Below are 17,373 nucleotides of genomic sequence, written 5' to 3' on the forward strand. Positions count from 1 at the left end.
GAAGCCCTTCCATGTTCTGGCAGAGAACACGGAAACTTGGTGATGCCAGAAAGAGGCTGTTCACTGCACCTGGCCCTCCTCTGTCTCATGCTGAACCTTCATGAGCCAGGAGGATGGGTGCTATGGGAGAGAGGACAGAGACAGGTCATTGTGGCTGCTCTGGCCCTTGAGTCAATTGCAGGACCTGTCCCATTTGGAAATAGCACTGCTGGGAAGAATCCTCTCGAAAGGCTGCTGCCACCGTCATTGCCATTGGTCCCTCTCTTTTAGGCGGTCCTGTTACTTGTTTCCATCTGGGGATAAGGCTCTGCTACTATGTACTAAATGTTCAAGTCCCCAAAGGCTAAAACCAGAGCAGCAGGATGATGCTTGGGAACACTCCAGGGCTTGGGGCAGCTCAGCCGCCAGTGCTCTGATTGGCGGAGTGTAAATTCCCACACCAGAGACCCCGGACGCTGTGCTGCCTCCATATTGTCAGTAGATGCCCAGGTAGTTTCAGAACTGAAAAGTGTGGAGCCCCTCTGTGGGGGAGGGGGTCTCTGACCCTGTCTGTGGGACCCTCTCCAGGACTCAAGCTGCCACGAGCATCATGACTGGTCCTCAGCCACCTCCCCAGCTCTCACCACTGGTGTGCAAGGGAAGCTGTGTGTGCTAAGGCCTTTTCTCCACGAACAGATGGCCTCAGGCCCCTCTCAGGATTCTGCAGAGCTGATAGATGTTCCTCTCTCTCCCAGCCAGGACCCTGATTCCCAGGCTTCAGTGCCTCTGAAACTCCACCCTCATCTTCCTCATGCAGACTGAGAATTGCATTCACAGTGGGTTTACCCATTCACAGGTCTAACAGAGCACTTACACCACTGGCATTTTTAAAAGCTGCCCAGGGGGTCTAATAGGCAACACCTTAATCAATCAGATCCACTGATACAATATCTGTTTGCTGATGAGGAAGGCAGGCCCAGGATATGAAAGGGTTTTCCTAAAGTCACGTAACTATGAAGGAAACCCAGTCACCTTCCAGCATGACACAGATGCCAAAACAACTTTAATATTATCTCTAGGTCTAGAGGAGGGACAGCACCTTTTTCAAGGGGGGGGCGGTAAATTGTCTTTATTTACTTACACATAATATACATGTTAATGCTGAACATTCTATGGGATCTATAAGCTACTAGAAGTAATAAAAGAGTTCCCAAGATTATGGGATAAAAAAAGTAATATACAAATACTGTTGTATTTCTAAATGCTAGCAACAAGCATCAAAAAATGGACATTTAGAAAACAATACCACTTACAATAGCATTAAATTTTTTGATATGGATAAATCTGATAAAAAGAATGTTCATCTGTACACTAAAAACTATAAAACATTGCTGACAGAAATTTTAAAATCTGTTAAATGGGGAGAAATACCATGTCTCTGAGTTGAAAGATTCAAGATTGTTAAAATGTCAATTTACAGATTCAATGCAATCTCAAACAAAATGCCCGCAATATATCTGTAGATATTTACAAGTTGATTCTAAAATCAGTACGAAGAACAAAGGGACTTTTATAGCCAGAACAATTTTGAAACAGAAATAAAGTGAAGAATTATACCTTGTTTCACTGTGTTTGAGGCTTATGGCTTTTTAAATTTTTTACTTAACAGATAATCATTGCATATGTTCATGGGGTACAACATGATGTTTAATACATGTATACATTGTGGAATGATTACATCAACCTAATTAATATATCCATCGCCTCATCTATTTCTCACTTTTTGTGATGACAACTTTTAAAATATACTCTTCACAATTTTGAAATATGTACTGCATTATCAGTGACTAACTATAGTTAGCATTGTGAGCCACGGTGCTGTGCAAAAATCACTAAACCTTATTTCTCTTTTTTTTTTTTTCTTTTTTTTGAAACTGAGTATCACTCTGTTGCCCAGGCTGGAGTGCAGTGACACAATGTCAGCTCACTGCAACATCCACCTCCCAGGTCCAAGCAATTCTCGTGCCTCAGCCTCCCTAGTAGCTGGGACTCCAGGCATGCACCACCATGCCCAACTAATTTTTGGATTTTTAGTAGAGACAGGGTTTCACCAAGTTAGCCAGACTGGTCTCGAACTCCTGGCCTGAAATGATCTGCCCGCCTTGGCCTCTTCTTCTATCTATTAATAATTGAAATTGTATATCCTTTGACAAACATCTTCCCTTACCCTCTCTTCTCCATCAGATTCTGTCTCTGCTTTTCCTGTTTCAATGTGAATATTTTTCTCAGTTCAGCATGCAGGAGTCTTTCAATTAGTTTCTGCTTTCTCTCAGGGAGTATTGATCCGTAGGTGTTTATTAGGTGCATCTGTTAGAAAAGGAATAGTCAGGACCCTCATATTCCACCATGTTGCTGATGTGACATCACCTCTTGATTTTAACCCTCCTTAATGAACAATCGCCTGGTTCTCACTGATAACAGCGACTTCTTCCCTTAGCAAAGCTGACTTCATGGCAGGGAGTAGTGAGGCTTGAAGAAGGAGCAGCATTTGGTGATGAACAGGTACTGGAGAATATTCAGAGCAGCAAGAGTAGAGGTGTGGATGCAGGACCTCCTGAGACCCGTAACAGGGATCTGGAGTAAATCATTCTATGGACTGGAGCATAAGGCAGTGAAACAGAAAGGTGAGGGGCAGATTTAAATGATGGATATCCTTGTAATTATTCTTTGAAACTAACTCCCAATTATATTAATACGCTGTATGGTAAATGCACCTGAGAGCAGTAACGTAGACTCCCTGAGACTGACCCTGTATGGCAGGCACATCTAAATGTGTGATCTGAGCTAGGAAATCTGAGAGTGCCGAACCCAGAGATTCCTTCCTTTTCTATGAGGAACATCTGAGCTCCAAGCCTGGGCCACGGAACACAGGCCATACTGGAGACTGAGGCCCTTTGTTTTGGGTTAAGTGAAGGTTAACCCGCTGAAGACTGTTAGAGGGAGGGTGATAAGTGAAAATGTGATGTGAGCCTCATGCCTTTTGCAAGCAGCCTGCCACCACTGGGCCGGCCACACAGATCTCCTTTCTAGCCTGCTACCACTGGACTCTCCCCTATACGTAAGTCCCCAGTAAAACCCATGTCTTGTTTGCTGGCTCTGAATCTCTTCTTCAGTCTCTTGCATGTAGTGCCATCTCCACTGGAGTCGATGGGGGTTTGACACAACACATGCATACAGAGATTTAGGTCCCACCATGTGTAATTCTATCTCATGGCAGTTTTAAGAAGCCTGTATACCCCAGGAACATTGAACAAATCTCACTAATGGTAGGAAATAGCTTCATCTAAAGAATAATTTCCCAACTGTTGGAGCTTTTCTTAAAAGGTATAGGCTGCTGACAAGGTAATGAGCTCCCTGTTGCTCAATGTATTCAAGCAACTGGATGCATTCAAGATGGGCTGGATGACCATCTGTCTGGAAAGTCAAAGAGATTTTTACCTTTCCAGGAAGTTGGTGGGATGGCTTTTAAGGAAGCTTCCAATCATGACAGATTGTAGTCTTCTGGGTAAGAACTAAGGCTTCACCAGGGTTTGAACCCAATCTCTGCCCCTTACCAGCTGGATGACCTGAGCAAAGCATCTAACCTCTCGGTCCCAGCTTCTTCCATAGTGAAATGGAGACACATATCAGTGTCTACCTCATAGGGCGATGGTGAGGATAAAACAAGTTGTTCCATATCAAGGGTCATGGACATAATGTTGAATCAATGTTGGTCACTGTTCTTATGATGGCATTGTCATTATGGATTGTGATCCCCCCATCTGTCACTCAAGGAGATGCCACTGAAATGGGCTCCACAACACAAGACATTCCTTCAAGCACAGATCAGCCACAAGCTACCTGGTGTCCTTCTGACCGCTCTTCTTTTCCTTTCTTTCATCAAAATGAAGCATGAGATGAATGGGAAAAAGATGAGACACAGACTTTAAAAATCAATATCCTTGTAACTATTCTTCAAAATAATCACTAATTATATTAATTATATTAATACTTATACAGAATTGTAAGTCTCATCTATCTTATTAGATGAGATAATGTGAATCCACCTTCAACCCTTGGAACAGCACTTCAGGTGAGGGAGGGTGGAAATTCACACAGGGGACCCTTCCTGTATTTCCACCCTGGCTCCCAGATGCTTCATTTTTCAGAGAAGTTTGCCTTGAACTTCCATGCACCTCCTCCCACCCCCCTGAAAATTTATACATAGAGCACCTTTGTGAGCTGGAGACTGGGCAGGGGTAGAGCACAGAGAGGGCTTGTCAAAGTAAACGAGTTGATTCATGTGCAAAAATCCCCCAACTGTATTTACAGATTAAATTGGAAACGCTTTCAGCAGCTTTTGCTTGAAAATTCCACTCAAATATTTCACTGGGTGCCCATGCCTTCAGCACATGGAGTTCCGGTGCTGGTACAATAGTCTGCACGTACAAACACACAGCTCGGCGGTCTGTGAGTGGCATGTGGCTTCAGAAGGTCTGTGTCATCTGATGGCCAGTGGTTTCCTGCATATTTGCTGTATAAACACATCCCTGTCCATGGATGTGCTGAATTAGTGATAAGCCCACAAAGCTTAATAAGGTTCAGGTGGAGGACTCATGAATTTTGAACTTCACACACTAGATGCTTGAATGAATCTAGCAACAGTGAATTCATTACTTTGTTGGCATGTTGTGCCTTTTCCACTGAGACAGCTGTAGATCAGCACTGTTTCATGTAACAGCCACCAACCACTGTGGCCTTTGCACATTTAAAATGTGGCGAATCCAAATCAAGATGTGCTGTATGGGACCTGAACTCGGCTCTGGATCAAGTGAAGCTGATAGATATGTACAGAACTCTCGACCAAAACAACAGAATTCCTCTCATTGGTACATGGCACTTACTCTAAAATTGATTACAAAATCAGAAGCAAAGAACTCCTCAGCAAATGAAAAAAAAAAAAAACCTGAAATCATTAACAGTCTCTCAGACCACAGGGCAATCAAATTAGAACTCAAGATTAAGAAATTCACTCACAACCACACAACTACATGGAAATTGATCAACCTGCTCCTGAATGACTCCTGGGTAAATAATGAAAGTAAGGCAGAAATCAAGAAGTTATTTGAAACTAATGAGAATGAAGAGAGAACATGCCAGAATCTCTGGAACACAGCTAAAGCAGTGTTAAGAGGGAAATTTATAGCACTAAATGTCCACATCAAAAAGGTAGAAAGATCTCAAATTAACAAGCTAACAATACAACTAAAAGAACTAGAGAACCAGGAGCAAACAAACCCCAAAGCTAGCAGAAGACAAGCAATAACCAGGATTCGAGTGGAACTGAAGGAGTTAGAGACACAAAAAAAATTTTTTCAAAAATATCAATGAATCCAGAGCTGGTTTTTTGAAAAAAGTAATAAAATAGGTGGACTGATAGCTAGAGAAGAATAAAATAGACACAATCAGAAATGATAAGGGGGATATCTCCACTGACCCCACAGAAATACAGCCATCCATCAAAGAATACTATAAACACCTCTATCCACATAAGAAAATCTAGAGTAAATGGATTAGTTCCTGGACACATACACCCTGCCAAGACAGAACCAGGAAGAAATTAAATCCCTGAGTAGACCAATAACAAGTTCTGAAATTGAGGCAGTAATAAATAGCAACAAAAAAAGCCCAGGACCAAATAGATTTACAGCTGAATTCTACCAGAGGTACAAGGAAGAGCTGGTATCATTTATTTCTACTGAAACTCTTCCAAAAAATTGAAAAGGTGAAAATCCTCCCTGACTCATTTTATGAGACCAGTATCATCTTGATACCAAAACCTCACAGAGATACAACAAAAAAGAAAACCTCAGGCCAATATCCCTGATGCATATGGATTGCAAAAATCCTCAATAAAAAACCAAACCCAGCCGCACATCAAAAAGCTTGTCCACAATCAAGTCGGCTTCATCCTGGGTTGCAAGGTAGGTCCAACGTATGCATTTCAATAAATATGATTCATCACATATACAGAACTAAAGAAAAAAACATGATTATCTCAATAGATGTAGAAAAGGCCTTTGATAAAATTCAACATTGCTTCAAGTTAAAAATTCTCAAGAAACTAGGTATTGAAGAAACATACGTCAAAATAGTAAGAGCCATATATGACAAACCCACAGTCAATATCATACTGAATGGGCAAAAGATGGAAGTATTCCCTTTGAAAACTGGCACAAGACAAGGATGCCCTCTCACACCACTCCTATTCAACATAGTATTGGAAGTTCTGGCCAGGGCAATCAGGCAAGAGAGAGAAATAAAGCATATTCAAACAGAAAAAGAAGAAGCCAAATTGTCTTTGTTTGCATATGATATGATCCTATATCTAGAAAACCCCATCACCTCAGCCCAAAAGTTTCTTAAGCTGATAAGCAACTTCAGCAGTTTCAGAATACAAAATCAATACGCAAAAATGACTAGCATTCTTATACACCAACAACAGGTAAGCAGAAAGCCAAATCAGGAATGAACTCCTATTCACAATTGCTCCAAATAGAATAAAATACCTAAGAATACAACTAACAAGGGAAATGAGGGACCTCTTCAAGGAGAACTACTGCTCAAGGAAATCAGAGAGGACACAAACAAATGGAAAAACATCCATGCTCATGGGCAGGAAGAATAAATATTGTGAAAATGGCCATACTGCCAAAAGTAATTTATAGATTCAATGTTAGTCCCATTATACTACCATTGACATTCTCTGCAGCATTAGAAGAAACTATTTCAAAATTCAGATGAAACCAAAAAAGAGCCTAAACCATTGTGGAAGACAGTGTGGCAATTACTCAAAGATCTGGAGGCAGAAACACCATTTGACCCTTGCAATCCCATTACTGGGTATATACCTAAAGGGATATAAATGATTCTATTATAAAGATACATATGGACTAGACTCTTCTTGCTGGGCAGGGCATCTCTGAAAAAAGGCAGCAGCCCATCAGGGACTTATAAATAAAACCCCTCCTTCCCAGGACAGAGCACCTGGGGAAAGGGGCAGTTGTGAGTTCCACTTCAGCAAACTTAAACATCCCTGCCCAGCAGCTCTGAAGGGAGCAACAGAGCTCCCGGCACAGCACTTGAGCTCTGATAAGGGAAAGACTGCCTCCTCAAATGGCTCCCTGACTCGCAATAATCCTGAGACACCTCATACAGGAGAGCTCTGCTGACATCTGGCAGGTACTCTTCTGGGACAAAGCTACCAAAAGAAGGAACAGGCAGCAATCCTTGCTGATCTGCAGTCCCTGTGGGTGATTTCCAGGCAAGCAGGGTCTGGAGTAGACCTCCAGCAGTCCTGCAGCAGAGAGTCCTGACTGTTAGAAGGAAAACTAAAGAAACAGAAAGAAATAGCTTCAACATCAACAGAAAGGACATCCACTCAGAGACCCCATCCAAAAGTCACCAACTTCAAAGACCAAAGGTAGATAAATCCATGAAGATGGGAAGAAACCAGCACAAAAAGGCTGAATTCACCAAAAGCCAGAATGCCTCTTCTCCTCCAAGGGATCACAACCCCTCAGCAAACTGGATGGAGAATGAGTTTGACAAATTGGTGGAAGCAGGCTTCAGAAGGCGGGTAATAACAAACTTCTTTACGCTAAAAGAGCATGTTCTAACCCAATGCAAAGAAACTAAGAACCTTGAAAAAATGTTAGACAAAATGCTAACTAGAATAACCAGCTCAGAGAAGAACATAAACAACTTGATGGAGCTGAAAAACACCGCACAAGAACTTCCCAAAGCATACACAAGTTTCAATAGCTGAATCGATCAAGCAGAGGAAAGGATATCAGAGACTCAAATCAACTCAATGAAATAAAATAAAAAGGCAAGATTAAATTTAAAAGAGTGAAAAGAAATGAACACATTCTCCAAGAAATATGGGATCATGTGAAAAGACTAAATCTACGTTGTATCAGTGTACCTGAACATGACAGGGAGAATGAAACCAAGTTGGAAAACACTCTTCAGGATATAATCCAGGAGAACTTTCCCAATGTAGCAAGGCAGGCCAACATTCAAATTCAGAAAACACAGAGAACTCCACAAAGATATTCCTCAAGAAGAGCAACCCCAAGGCACATAATCATCAGATTCAGGGTTGAAATGAAGGAAAAAATGCTAAGGGCAGCCAGAGAGAAAGGTCAGGTCAGCCACAAAGGGAAGCACATCAGACTCACAGTGGATCTCTTGGCAGAAACCCTACAAACAAGCCAGAAGAGAGTGGGGGCCAATATCCTTAAAGAAAAGGACTTTCAACCCAGAACTTCATATCTAGCCAAACTAAGCTTCATAAGTGAAAGAGAAATAAAATCCTTTATAAACAAGCAATTGATGAGAGATTTCATCACCACCAGGCCTGCCTTACAAGAGCTCCTGAAGGAAGCACTAAACATGGAAAGGAACAACCAGTACTGGCCATTGCAACAACATACCAAATGGTAAAGACCATTGACACAATGAAGAAACTACTTCAACTAACAGGCAAAACCACCTGCTAGTATCAAAATGGCAGGATCAAACTCACACATAACAATATTAACCTTAAATGTAAATGGGCTTAGTGCCCCAATCAAAAGACACAGACTAGCAAACTGGATAAAGTCAAGACCCATTAGTGTGCTGTATTCAGGAGACCCATCTCACATGCAAAGACACACAAAGGCTCAAAATAAAGGGATGGAGGAGATTTACCAAGCAAATGGAGAGCAAAAAAAAAAAAAAAGCAGGGGTTGCAATCCTAGTCTCTGATAAAACAGACTTTAAACCAACAAAGATAAAAGAGACAAAGCAGGGCATTACATAATGGTAAAGGGATCAATGCAACAAGAAGAGCTAACTATCCTAATTATATATGCACCTAATACAGGAGCACCCAGATACATAAAGCAAGTTCTTAATGACCTACAAAGGGACTTAGACTCCCACACAATAATAGTGGGAGAATTTAACACTCCACTGTCAATATTAGACAGATCAATGAAACAGAAAATTAACAAGGATATCCAGGACTTGAACTCAGATCTGAACCTAATAGACATCTACAGAACTCTCCACCCCAAATCCACAGAATATGCATTCTTCTCAGCACCACACCACACTTACTCTAAAATTGACCACATAATTGGAAATAAATAACTCCTCAGCAAAACCAGTGAGAACAAAGACACAACATACCACAACTTCTGGGACACATTTAAAGCAGTGTCAAGAGAGAAATTTATAGCACTAAATTCCCAAATGAGAAGCAAGGAAAGATCTAAAATCAACACCCTAACATCAAAATTAAAAGAACTAGAGGAGCAAGATCAAACAAATTCAGAAGCTAGCAGAAGACAAGAAATAACTAAGATCAGAGCAGAACTGAAAGAGATAGAGACACAAAAAAAAATCCTTCAAAAAAATCAATAAATCCAGGAGCTGGTGTTTTTAAAAGATCAACAAAATAGATAGACAGCTAGCCAGACTAATAAAAAAGAAAAGAGAGAAGAATCTAATAGATGCTATTAAAAAATGACAAAGGGGATATCATCACCGATTCCACAGAAGTACAAACTGCTATCAGAGATTACTACAAACATCTCTATGCACATATACCAGTAAATCTAGAAGTAATGAATAAATTCATGGACACTTTCACACTTTACACTCCCAAGACTAAACCAGGAAGAAGTTGAATCCCTGAATAAACCAATAACAAGTTCTGAAGTTGAGGCAGTAACTAATAGCCTACCAACCAAAAAAAGTCCAGGACCAGATGGGTTCACAGCCCAATTCTACCAAAAGTACAAAGAGGAGCTAGTACCATTCCTTCTGAAACTATTCCAAACAATACAAAAAGAGGGAATCCTCCTCCCTAACTCATTTTATGAGACTAACATCATCCTGATAACAAAACCAGGCAGAGACACAACTAAAATAGAAAATTTCAGGCCAATGTCTACGATGAACATTGATGTGAAATCTTCAATAAAATACTGGCAAACCAAATCCAACAGTACATCAAAAACGTTATCCATCAAAATCAAGTCAGCTTCATCCTGGGGATGCAAGGCTGCTTTAATATACACAAATCTATAAACGTAATCCATCACATAAACAGAACCAAAGAAAAAAACCACACAATTATCTCAACAGATACAGAGAAGGACTTCGACAAAATTCAACAGTCCTTTATGCTAAAAACTCTCAATAAACTAGGTATTGATGGGATGTATCTCAAAATAATATAAACCATTTATGACAAACCCACAGCCAATATCATACTAAATGGGCAAAAACTGAAAGCACTCCCTTTCAAAACTGGCACAAAACAAGGATGCCCTCTCTCACCACTCCCATTCAACATAGTATTGGAAGTTCTGGCCAGAGCAATCTGGCAAGAAAAAGAAATAAAAAGTATTCAGTTAGGAAAACAGGAAGTCAAACTGCCTCTATTTGAAGACAACATGATTGTATATTTAGCAGGCTCCATCATCTCAGCCCAAAGATGATAAGCAACTTCAGCAAAGTCTCAGGACACAAAATCAATGTGCAAAAATCACAAGCATTCCTATACACCAATCACAGACAAACAGAGAGCCAAATCATGAGCAAATTCCCATTCACAATTGCTACAAAGAGAATAAAATACCTAGGAATACAACTAACAACGAACATGAAGGACCTCTTCAAGGAAAACTATAAACCACTGCTCAACAAAATAAGAGAGGACACAAACAGATGGAAAAACATTCCATGCTCATGGTTAGGAAGAATCAACATCATGAAAACGGCCACACTGCCCAAAGTAATTTGTAGATTCAATGCTATTCCCATCAAACTACCATTGAATCTTCTTCACAAAACTGGAGAAAACAACCTTAAACTTCATATGGAACCAAAAAAGAGCCTGCATACCCAAGACAATCCCAAGCAAAAAAAAAAAAAAACCAAAGCTGGAGGCATCACACTACCTAACTTCAAACTACAACCACAAGTAATCAAAACAGCATGGTACTGGTACCAAAACAGAGATACAGACCAAAGGAACAGAACAGAGGCCCTGGAGGCAACGCCACACATCTGCAACCATCTGATCTTTGACAAGCCTGACAAAAACAAGCAATGGGGAAAGGATTCCCTGTTTAATAAGTGGTGTTAGGAAAACTGGCAAGCCATGTGCAGAAAGCTGAAACTGGACCCCTTCCTTACACCTTATACAAAAATTAACTCCAGATGGATTAAAGATTTAAACACAAGACCTAACACCATAAAAATTCTAGAAGAAAACCTAGGAAATACCATTCAGGACACAGGCATAGACAAGAACTTCACGACTAAAGCATCAAAAGCAATGGCAACAAAAGCCAAAATGGACAAATGGGATCTAATTCAACTTAAGAACTTCTGCACAGCAAAAGAAACTATAATTAGAGTGAACCAGCAACAAACAGAATGGGAAAAAGTTTTGCAATCTACCCATCCGACAAAGGGCTACTATCCAGAATCTACAAAGAACTGAAACAGATTTAAAGAAAAAAACAACCCCATCAAAAAGTGGGCAAAGGATATGACCAGACACTTTCAAAAGACATTTATGCAGCCAGCAAACATGAAAAAATGCTCATCGTCACTGGTCATTAGAGAGATGCAAATCAAAACCACACTGAGATACCATCTCACGCCAGTTACAATGATGATCATTTAAAAATCTGGAGACAATAGATGCTGGAGAGAATGTGGAGAGATAGGAATGCTTTTACATGTTTGGTGAGAGTGTAAATTAGTTCAACCATTGTGGAAGACAGTGTGGCAATTCCTCAAGGATCTAGAAATAGAAATATCATTTGACCCAGCAATCTCATTATGGGGTATATACCCAAAGGATTATAAATCATTCTATTATAAAGACACATGCACACATATGTTCACTGCGACACTGTTTATGATAGCAAAGACTTGGAACCAACCCAAATGCCCATCAATGATAGACTGGATAAAGAAAATGTGGCACATATACACCATGGAATATTATGCAGCCATAAAAACCTATGAGTTCATGTCCTTCGCAGGGACATGAATGAAATTGAAAACAATCATTCTCAGCAAACTGACCCAAGAACAGAAAACCAAACACCACATGTTTTCACTCATAAGTGGTTGTTGAACAATGAGAACACATGGACCCAGGGAGGGGAACATCACACACTGGGTCCTCTTGGGGAGGTGGGAGAGCCAGAGGAGGGATAGCAGGGGGTAGGGGTATGGGGAGGGAAGGCATTAGGAGAAATACCTCATGATGACAGGTGGAAGGATGCAGTAAACCACCATGGCATGTGTATACCTATGTAACAATCCTGCATGATCTGCACGTGTACCCCAGAACTTAAAGTATAATAAAATAATAAATAAAGATACATGACATATGTATTCATTATATGTTCCTTGCAGCACTATTCACTATAACAAAGACATAGAATCGACCCAAATGTCCATCAATGATAGACTGGATAAAGAAAATGTGGTACATATACACCATGGAATACTATGCAGCCGTAAAAAGGAACAAAATCATGTCCTTTGCAGGGACATGGATAAAGCTGGAAGCCATTATCCTCAGCAAACTAACACAGGAACAGAAAACCAAACACTACATATTCTAACCTATAAGTGGGAGCTGAACAATGAGAACACGTGGACACAGGGAGGGGAACGACACACATTAGGGCCTGTCAGGGGAGAGTTGATGGGAGAGCATTAGGGAAAAGAGCTAATGTATGCTCAGCTTAATAGCTAGGTGATGGGTTGACAGGTGCAGCACAGCACTATGGCACATGTTTACCTATGTAACAAACCTGCACCTCCTGTACATGTACCCCCACACTTTAAAAAAATTATTAAAAGATAAAATAAAATTCATGTTAAATTTTAAACACAAATACTCCACATATTCACACAGAATAACAGAATTAGAGTAACTGAAGTCTTGTTTCTTCATCTTTCCAATTCACTGTGCCAATGTTGTTTGTTCGGAATCTGCTGTTTAAAGGCAGTAATGTGCACTACTATGGGTTTGGAAGCACAAAGTAAACCCCAAGTGAGTGTAAATGGTTCTAAATAATTTTGAACTTAATTTCAAAAACAACACCGAGTCCACATGCTGAGAGGCAGGGAGGGAACTGCCTGTATAACAGAACTGTAATAGTGACTTCCATGTGAAACAGAGCTTATCTACAAGCCTTGGAGTCAAATATCACCATTTTCTCTATGTTCTAGTGATCACCCAGGCCAGCTGCTTCAACTTGGGTAGGGGCTACACGGGACATGAATATCATGAAAAAGTGAAGATCACTGAGGACCATCTTGGAGGCTGGCTACCACATGTAAATTTCAAGATGCTCTTCGGTTTGGAATTCACTGTTGGTCATTAATTTGCTTAGTGGAGACCTACTACACAAGACCAAGTGAAATCTTTGTTTCTCTGCTTTAGTGGAGGGTGTAAATAATGCACCAAAAGGACCTTCTTATTACAGCACCGAATGTTTTCAGTGCCTTGTTTATATTCCTTTTGCTTCCCTTGTGGCCAGCTCTGTTCTCACAAGAGAGCAAGCTAGTTGCCAAGCTGGCCAAGCACAGGTATTGTGGACACTGTATTATGACCATCTTGGACAGCTCCAATTAGCAAAAAATATGAGTAATAACTGGTTCTGAATTGGAGCAAACACTTAGAGGGAAGCATTATTTTGATAAATTAGCAAGATCTTTCAAACCTCAAATTCACTGCCTGAAATAACTCAGTACCACATTATGCCACGTCTGCTCCAATTCAGTGACTCATTCAATCATTTTACCTTCTCCCTTTGCATCCAGTACTTAAGAAGTTCACAAATATTTATTGAATAAACAATACTATCAACAAGTAAAGACTTGTAATAATTTGAGACATTTTCATTCTAAATTTAGCACAGAAAAAACCATTAAATACTAAAACATCCACTCGACAAAATATTATGTAAGCTCAAAATCATATATTATCGTTCTAAATGTTGACGAAGATTAAATAACATGAAGAAATAACTGTAACAAAGCCGAAAATAAAAAATTGTTTTGACAGTATTTTTCAAACTGAAAAAAGCAGGGAGCCCTCAGCACAGCCAGCAGCACGTCAGTCTCATAAATTGAAAAAAAGCAGCTATCATAGAAAATATATTCTGGATGAATATGTAATAAATTTACATATTAGTTGTGTTTTAATGTTAGAACTAAACTGATGTATTTTCTTTTTCCTACTTTTTTGAATTTCTATTTTCCCATAATGTTTTCAGCACTATTATTTTATAGGGCGTGATCTTTAGTTAACACTGTACTATATTATGTAATGCAAGAAGTAAAATAGCCTAGGAGAAAAGCATAGTAGACAGAATGCTGGCCTAATGAGAAATCCCAGGAATCAGTACCAGCCATTGCTGACGAGCAGGATGAAACCTCTTCGCTTCTCAACCCCTTTATCTGTAAAAGGCAAGAACAGGGAATACGACTCACTTTATGCCAACTAAATACAAAAATTTTTTTCATTTTATTTTATTTGAGATGGAGTCTAGCTCTGTCGTCCAGGCTAGAGTGCAGTGGCACGATCTCAGCTCACTGAAACCTCTGCCTCCCAGATTCAAGTGATTCTCCTGCCTCAGCCTCCTGAGAAGCTGGGATTACAGGTGCGCACTACCACGCCCAGCAAATTTTTGTATTTTTCATAGAGATGGGGTTTTACTTTGTTGGCCAGGCTGGTCTTGAACTCCTGACCTCATGATCTGCCCACCTCAGCCTCTCAAAGTGCTGGGGTTACAAGTATTGAGCCACCACACCCAGCCAAAAATTTATTAAGAGGGTAGATCTCATGTTTTCTTATCACAAAGAAAAAAACAAAGGGACACGAGAAAATTTTGGGAGGTGTGTGATATGTCTATCACTTTAATTGTGTTTTCATATGTCCAAACTCAGCAAATTGTTTACATTAAATGAGTTTGGGTTTTGCATATCAATGTACCTCAATAAAATTGTTTTTTAAAAGATATGAGACAGAATTCAGTGATTCAAAGTTGCTGTCACTGTAAAAAGCAAACTAAGAAAAATATAATTTCAAACATGCTGATTTTTTTTTTTTTTTTTTTTTTTTTGAGATGGAGTCTTGCTCTGTCACCAGGCTGGAGTGCAGTGGCACAATCTCTGCTCACTGAAACCTCTGCCTCCTGGATACAAGTGATATTTCCGCCTCAGCCTCCCGAGTAACTGGGACCAGAGGCGCGTGCCGCCATACCCGGCTAATTTTTGTATTTTTAGTAGAGATGGGGTTTCACCATGTTGGCCAGGAAGGTCTCCATCTATTGACCGCATGATCCGCCCACCTCAGCCTCCCAAAGTGCTGATTTACAGGCATGAGCCACTGCACCTGGCCCACACTGACTTTTTTTTATTGGCTTAGCTGGAGAGATTACAGCCTGATCATTTCTGTTTAAAAATAAATGTTTTCTTTAAGAGTATCATTCTGACCATCATACCTCCTGCCATGCCTACGCTAGGTCTGTCATATCTGGGCTTGTTAATACATCAGACACCTCAGGTGATAGCCCATCACAGTCACCTACAGCTCAGGACCCGGGGTGAACACCAAAATGAACAACAGAATATGTAGAGAAAACTGCAGATGAAGCAGGAACCCATCTCCCTTCCCACCCGATCTAATCTAATCTATTCTTGGGGTGTGTGTGTGTGTGTGTGTGTATGTGTTTGTGTGTGTGTGTCTGTGTTCATGTATGTGCACATGTCTCTGTGTGTGTTTCTCCCAAGTTACCTCGAGAAAACTTAATCACCAGCAACTCCAGCAGGCTAGACTTCTTGCTGCAGAGAAACAACTCTGGTGGGTAAGTTTTCTTTGCTTTCCTACAAGGGAAGAATGAAGATGGCAGGGCTCCGGAATGTATCAATACAGGATGTCGCTGTTTAAAAGAGAAAAAAGACTCTAAGTTTCTCTTTCAGGAAATGGAGGAATAACAAGATGAAAGCGACAGGAAAAATGAAACGGCACAGAAAAGTTGGCTTCAGGAACCTCTCCTATCCCGCTTCAACTCTAAAACCAGAAAGGTAAAACTGGAGAGTCCCTGAAGCGTGGAGGGCAGGTTTCCGAGTCGCACGCTTAGAGCTGCACATGACTTTCACAAAAGAGTAAACGTGGAGGTCTTAGAAGACACAGTGAGGACCCCAGGATGGGAAGAAGAGGATGAACACTTAGGAGCAAAAGCATCAAAGGCAGTCACAAAAGAAAAACAGGTGGTGTTTTGAGGAAGAACAGGTGGTCATCACACCATCAAAGCAGGAGGGTGTTTTGAGGAAGAACAGGTGGTCATCTGCAATAAATGTTGGAAAGAGATTGCAGAAAAAAGCAAGAGGACTGAGACAAAGGCTTGTCAATAACATAGCCATTGGCATCTTTGGGTGACATATTTGTAAGAGAATGGTGGGGACAATCACTAATAATTACAACTCGCATTATCTCAACAGTAAGGATAGACCTCACGTGAGGAGATGGACCAGCAAAACGAGGACAGAGAAAGTATATGGTAGGAAGATTGAACACAACCAAGTGTGAATTTGGGCATAGGAAATGTATGGACAGTAGCTGGGTAACAGCAATAGGATGGAAGAGATGTGAAAGGGCCCGACCTAGAACATGAAGGACTCACTGGGGTGGGGATAGGGCAGACCAGCCTTGGAATCATTTCAGCAAGCGGAGCCCGACGTGCAAAGGGGTTGCCAGCAACTAACCAACAGTCACCCAGGGAGGCAGACAGCATGGGGCAGGGGAGGGAGGAGAGCACATTTGCAGCATGGTGAGCCACACATGAGGTTTTCCAACAAATAAACTGAACCAGGAACAGGAAGCTGGAACAATAACTCTTCTATGGCGATAACTGGGCTCCCATCAACAGACTGTGGTTCAGGGGCAAGACTCCAGTCCCTGGGGAGAGCTGGCAAGGGGAGCAGAAAGGGTCAGATCCATGAAGGGGTGGAGAGACAGAGGGCCAGGAGGGTTCCCAGAGACGGATGAGGCTCTGGAGACTTTGTGAGTCAGTGATCAGACCTGGGTGAAAAGCACAACTGAAAGGGCCAGAAGAGTGACTCATTCATTGCAGCCCAGTGCACTGAGCCAGAACTCCTCAGCCCTTTGCTCAAGCAGGGCAGAGAGAGCTTGGGCAGTAGGGTCTTTGGCTCAGAGACTCCCAGCAGAAGAGGCCCGCAAAGCCTGAGGATCAGGCA

At 41.0% G+C, this 17,373-nt stretch overlaps 1 long non-coding RNA gene across 1 annotated transcript in view; it reads right to left on the bottom strand.

Moving 5' to 3' along the window:
• Positions 1–1,343: 1,343 nt before the first annotated feature.
• The window catches only part of LOC144580649 (uncharacterized), a 54,046-nt gene continuing 38,016 nt past the window's right edge, over positions 1,344–17,373 (bottom strand). The window contains exon 4 of the long non-coding RNA XR_013530593.1: positions 1,344–3,912. This is a non-coding gene — a long non-coding RNA (uncharacterized LOC144580649). The remainder of the gene's footprint in view (positions 3,913–17,373) is intronic.

This window comes from Callithrix jacchus, chromosome 21, assembly GCF_049354715.1.
Source record: "Callithrix jacchus isolate 240 chromosome 21, calJac240_pri, whole genome shotgun sequence".
NCBI lineage: Eukaryota > Metazoa > Chordata > Mammalia > Primates > Cebidae > Callithrix > Callithrix jacchus.